This window comes from Schistocerca cancellata, chromosome 1 (assembly GCF_023864275.1).
Source record: "Schistocerca cancellata isolate TAMUIC-IGC-003103 chromosome 1, iqSchCanc2.1, whole genome shotgun sequence".
NCBI lineage: Eukaryota > Metazoa > Arthropoda > Insecta > Orthoptera > Acrididae > Schistocerca > Schistocerca cancellata.
Window position 1 is genome coordinate 698,102,854 of NC_064626.1, and position 6,566 is coordinate 698,109,419.

General features: G+C 43.5%; 1 non-coding gene across 1 annotated transcript; it reads left to right on the forward strand.

The window, feature by feature from the left end:
• The first annotated feature begins 2,432 nt into the window (after positions 1 to 2,432).
• On the forward strand, positions 2,433 to 2,507 carry Trnat-ugu (transfer RNA threonine (anticodon UGU)). The gene has a single exon. It is a non-coding gene; the product is annotated as a tRNA-Thr (tRNA).
• The last annotated feature ends 4,059 nt before the right edge of the window (positions 2,508 to 6,566 follow it).

Sequence of the window (6,566 nt, forward strand, 5' to 3'; positions counted from 1 at the left end):
TGTTTAACAATGGTTCTCCTTCGTCCTCATAACGTGACAGAAAGTCTAATGCAGAGGCCATTCTTTGAGTCTTGTGGTGGTCGGTAAGAATTTTGGGCACCCATCGTGCACAGAACTTACGGCAACCCAATCTTGCTGTCACTATCTCGTACAAGAGAGTCTTAGAAATCTGTGGAAAACCAGTAGACAACTCCGACATTGAGAAACGTCGATTTTCACGAACTTTTGCATCAACTGTCTGAACGAGTTCGTCAGTCACCAATGATGGTCTACCACTCCTCTCTTCATCATGAACGTTTTCTCGTCCACTTTTAAATAAACGTACCCATTCACGGACAACTCCTTCACTCATAACTCTTGGTCCGTACACGGCACAAAGCTCACGATGAATAGCTGCTGCAGAATATCCTTTGGCTGTAAAAAACCTTATGACAGCACGCACTTCACATTTGGCGGGGTTTTCTATTGCAGCACACATTTCAAACTGCCACAAAAACTAAACTAGCGCAGGTACGACGTTCACTCGACCACGGCTTGATGCCGACTGACCTGTTGAGTGCGTGAGCGCACAGATGGCGTCGCTACTCCCCCCACAAACCGCACTGTGACCGATCGGAGGTTACTTTCTGAACCGTCCTCGTATATAGTTTCAGAAATTTCATTTTACACAGAAACACAACGTCGTATCAAACACTTTCAGTATAGTGAAAGAAGTTTCTTCAAATCAGTTTTATAAGATTAATCCGCTGGAAGACGTTATATTTTAGTACGGGCGACTTGGAACCGTAGAATTTATGTTGGAAATTACGTTAATAAATATAGAGGGTAACAAGAGTAAGCAAAAGTGCACCTGTTTGCTATACTTATGAATTGTCTCTTTCTGAACGTGTAGTCTCTTTATGAATGTAGTCTGTTGCATACCAAAAAATTTCGTTCACAGGAGAGAAATATGTGCATAAGTTAACCTCACGTTTACAGTTGATAACTATATCTGTCTGTGTGAATGAGAATCAAATCTGACTGCGAGAACGTACATGAAATATGCCCTCTTTGAACCAACAATTAAACTCAACACTGTTAACTGACCCTGTGGAACTGAAACGCGTGTGCGCTGTATTTGGCTTACCTGTGTCGCAATGGAAAACATCATACAGCTGCTCTAGTAGAAAAAGAAGTAAGGCGCCTCTCAGTTTCTGATTTGCTACTAGCTACAGAGCATCGCGGTAGTGCAATGCGAACTCTTAAATCGAGGCAGTGCAAACGTGGTTCTCATAAAATTTATCTCTTTTAAAATAGAACGTTCATCAGGTAAAGGGAGCTGTTATAATGACGTAGGATAATCAAAGTTACTTTCCAGATTAAAATTCTTCTCAAGAAACTGTTTTAAAAAAAGATTCAGCTCGAAAAAATTCCTTGACACTATTCCCTTTACAAATATACACAATTGAAGGGTTTGCAAGCAATAAGTAAACATTCCATTACAAATTACAATTACGTAAAATCAACACTGGAGAAATACAAAAATGTAACTCAACATGAAACTTTATTCTAATGCAAAAGTCCTCATAGTAATGATTAAAATCTTTTCGTCCTTTCAAATCCATTAAGGCTGACTGTGACAAAACTTTATAAAAATAGCAAGAAATATTTGATTTGGATGTCTGTATTGAAGCATGAATGGCCAACTAAATGCTGTCGCAATATGTTATTGATTACCGTAAATCCCAGACTTCGCAAAATAGCGTCTGACTTAGTAAATCTATCTCATTAAGTGTACAATGATATTACTTTTGTAATAATAACATCTTCCATCAGATCAATAAAATGATTCGCAAGAGCGCCATCTCTTGCGTCCTTCCTGTACAAGCTTACTGCCACGACACCCCGCTGCAACTCCCTATGTCTTCTGCTCGCGATCAACACTAAAAACTAGCTAAGCAAAGGTGACCTAAGCAGTCTCCGGGCATCGCGCATAACTACACGATACAAATATCACATGTGCCCATTTAGACATTCTAAAACAAGAAAACTGACTTTAAAATTATATACACACCTTTCAAAGTACAAGCAATTTGTAACAGAAATGTTTCATCATGCAACTGAATTAAATACATGTATGGATATGGTGTCTGTTATTTAGGACATGTCCGCAAGAACAGACACCATATCCATATAAGTATATAGTATATATCCATAAGTATATAGTATATATCCATATAAGTATATAGTTCTTTCGGACATGTCCGAAAGAAAACATAGATCGTATCCGTATAAGTTTATAGTTCTGGCAATACCGGCCATGACCTTCTTCTTCCGTGCGGATGCACAACATATTCCCCGAATTCTTACGGGACCTGGTAAGAATGTCTTCCATGAGTAATGCTCGCGGGAGGCGTGCGCGAGATAGTCCCTGTAGCCGCGCTGTCCTCTGTGCCATCGGTGGCTCAGATGGATAGAGCGTCTGCCATGTAAGCAGGAGATCCCGGGTTCGAGTCCCGGTCGGGGCACACACTTTCAACCTGTCCCCGTTAAGGTATATCAGCGCCCGTCAGCAGCTGAAGGTATTAATTTAATTCTAATTTCGAATTAAATACAAGTTACAATATCGACCGCCAACGTGCTAAACCTCAGGTAAAGAAGAGATGCAGTCACGTAGTTATCCAGGAACGCCTGACGCACCTGTAGCGACATAAAAGCTGCCACCGTTTCCCGGCAGAGCTTCTATAAGGAGGCGTGTACGCAGCGTGAAATATTTTCCCGTTACAACACTTTTTAATGTGTTTTTCTCGTTTATATCGTACCCTTGAAACTAACTTTCCGCCCGTCTCTCGTGGAAGGCGAAGTCTTTTAACGACGACTATCAAGTGGCCATCAGAGCACGCTGTGCAGGCGGCCTGGGCCTACGCTCGTAACACGGCTTTAGAGGCGGTTTTTTCCTCGCATCGGCGCCGCGGTCGTGCTCTATCTGCCTCCGCCGGCCGCCTCGCAACAGGCTTTTTTCTGGCCTGCTGGTTGCTCGATCGTAAGCAATGACTCTTATTTCCGGTCTCATCCTCCCCTCCTAGTAGCATCGAAAAACCCGAACATCGCAGTGTAACATCTCCTTTGTAACACAGAGAATACAATCTGTGCTTTGCAGTGACTATCCGGTTAGCCTCAGTCAAGTAAACTGACTTTCTATTAAAGAAAGAACAAGCAGCTTAAAATAATTCGTAATGAGCAAACTGAATTTCATCCTAACGATTATTTTTCCCTCTACGACATAGTGCTGTAAGTATCGCTTCCTTTAACTGGTTCCTGCCCACAATCTTAGGATGTTCACTTTCACATTTTTGTACTCGTGAGGGACGTGATAGGCCCCCTATCGTCTGCTGGCTGCTTTGCAAATTGGCACTGTCTCCGTTACTTATCTTCTTCAGACAGACAGTGGTATTGTTTTTCTGTCTTACGTACATTCGTTTCATCACCCTAAACATTTCTGTAGAGCATTGTTATTTTACAAGAAAGATGTTGCCTCTATGTTCTCAATTAGAATATGCAAAACTATTCGCTACACTAGAACTTATTTTTTACTCTACCGGTTTTTGTCCACTTATACACACATCAAAATACGTTTTGCATCAGCCCGGGTCCCAGAACTCTGGAAGATACACGTTGACTGTGGATATTGTATCACGGACACAGTACATTTGACTGTTCAGAGATGTCACTAAACCCGCCCAAAGATTTAAACCACCTTGCATGAGCAGCGACTATTAGATGGAGGGGTCCAACAGCCGATCAGTTCCAGTCTTTCCACCAGGTAGGAGGTACACGGCTCGTGTTGTCTGTAGTTCAACCATGCCTAGACGGTCAATACCGCGGTTCGATCGCGTCCGCATTGTTACTTGTGCCAGGAAGGGCTGTCAACAAGGAAAGTGTCCAGGCGTCTCCGAGTGAACCAAAGCGATGTTGTTCGGACATGGAGAAGATACAGAGAGACAGGAACTGTCGATGACATGCCTCGCTCAGGCCGGCTAAGGGCTACTACTGCGGTGGATGACCGCCATATACGGATTATGGCTCGGAGGAACCCCGACAGCAACGCCACCACGTTGAATAATGCTTTTCGTACAGCCACAGGACGTCGTGTTACGACTCAAACTGTGCTCAATAGGCTTAATGATGCGCAACTTCACTCCCAACGTCCATGGCGAGGTCCATCTTTGCAACCACGACACCATGCAGCACCGTAGAGATGGGCCCAACAAAATAACGAATGGACCGCTCAGCATTGGCATCACGTTCGCTTCACCGATGAGTGAAACATATGTCTTCAACCAGACAATCCTCTGAGACGTGTTTGGAGGCAACCCAGTCATCTGAACGCCTTAGACACACTGTCTAGCGAGTGCAGCAAGGCGGAGGTTCCCTGCTGTTTTGGGGGTGGCATTTTGTGGGACCGACGTACGCCGCTGGTGGTCATGGAAGGTCCCGTAATGACTGTACGATACATGAATGCCATCCTCCGACCGATAGTGCAACCATATCGGCAGCATACCGGTTAGGCATTCATCTTCATGGACGGCAATTCGCGCCCCCATAGTGCACCTGTTTTGAATGACTTCCTTCAGGATAACGACATCGCTCGACTAGAGTGGCCAGCATGTTCTCCAGACATGAATCCTATCGAACACGCCTCGGATGGATTGAAAAGGTCTGTTTATGGACGAAGTCACCCACCAACCATTCGAGGAGTCTACGCCGAATAGCCGTTGAGGAGTGGGACAATCTGGGCCAACAGTGCCTTGAAGAACTTGTGGATAGTATGCTACGACAAATACAGGCATACATCAGTGCAAGAAGACTTGCTACTGGGTGTTAGAGATACCAGCGTGTATAGCAATGTGAACCTCCACAAGGTCTCGCTGTATGGTGGTACAACATGCATTGTGTGGTCTTCATGAGCAATTAAAAGGGCGGAAATGATGTTTATGTTGATCTCTAATCCAATTTTCTGTGCAGGTTCCAGAACTCTCGAAACAGAGGTGATGTAAAACTTTTTTTGATGTGTATGTTTATATGTCTCTTTATTCGCCCTTTCCCCTATTGATAAAGCTTATATAATTAGTTATGATTTTTAATTCTTTCCATTCCTAGTTTTATTGTTTATTAAGTTAGAATGCGTGTTATAATATTTTTATTACATTTGGTCCATTAAGCTGTGCATTCCTTTACGACACCTGCAGGCTGTCGCAAAGTGTGCTGGTCTTCTGCCATCGAACTTGGACCGCAGTACGATGTCAACAGTCTCATCACTCGGTAGCTCGTGTATGTGTCTCAACATGCTGGCTATTATATTACTGTTTTTGAGTGGACGTTGTGTTATCCATTGCAAATAAGCGCTGCACACACATACACATTGTGCACCACGCACATCTTATTATTGCAATATTATTTCACTATTGACATTATAATTCTGTCAGAGACAGCAAAGAACCCGGAAGAGCAACTGAACGGAGTGGACAGTGTCTTGAAAGGAGGATATAAGATGAACATCAACAAAAGCAAAACGAGGATAATGGAAGGTAGTCGAATTAAATCGGGCTATGCTGCGGGGGGATTAGATTAGGAAATGAGACGCTTAAGGTAGTAAATGAGTTTTGCTATTTGGGAAGCAAAATAACTGATGATGGTCGAAGCAGAGAGGATACAAAATGTAGACTGGCAATGGCACGGAAAGCGTTTCTGGAGCAGAGAAATTTGCTAACATCGAGTATAGATTTAAGTGTCAGGAAGTCGTTTCTGAATGTATTTGTATGGAGTGTAGCCATGTATGGAAGTGAAACATGGACGATAAATAGTTTAGACAAGAAGAGAATATAGGCTTCCGAAATGTGGTGTTACAGAAGAATGCTGAAGATTAGATGTGTAGATCACATAACTAACGAGGAGGTATTGAATAGAATTGGAGAGAAGAGAAATTAATGGCACAACTTGACTAGAAGAAGGGATCGGTTGGTAGGACATATTCTGAGGTATCAAGGAATCACCAATTTGGTATTGGAGTGTAGCGTGGTGGGTAAAAATCGTAGCGTGAGACCAAGAGATGAATACACTATACAGATTCAGAAGGATGTATGTAGGAGTAGGTACTGGGAGATGAAGCAGCTTGTACAGGATAGTGTAGCATGGAGAGCTGCATCAAAAAATGGCTCTGAGCACTATGGGACTCAACATCTTAGGTCATAAGTCCCCTAGAACTTAGAACTACTTAAACCTAACTAACCTAAGGACATCACACACACCCATGCCCGAGGCAGGATTCGAACCTGCGACCGTAGCTGTCCCGCGGTTCCGGACTGCAGCGCCAGAACCGCTAGACCACCGCGGCTGGCGAGCTGCATCAAACCAGTCTCTGGACTAAAGACCACAACAACAACAACATTGCACAATTTACAGCATGTATCACAATTTTTAAAGCAATAATTAACAGGAGGTACCGAGCGAGGTGGCGCAGTGGTTAGACACTGGACTCGCATTCGGGAGGACGACGGTTCAATCCCGCGTCCGGCCATCCTGATTTA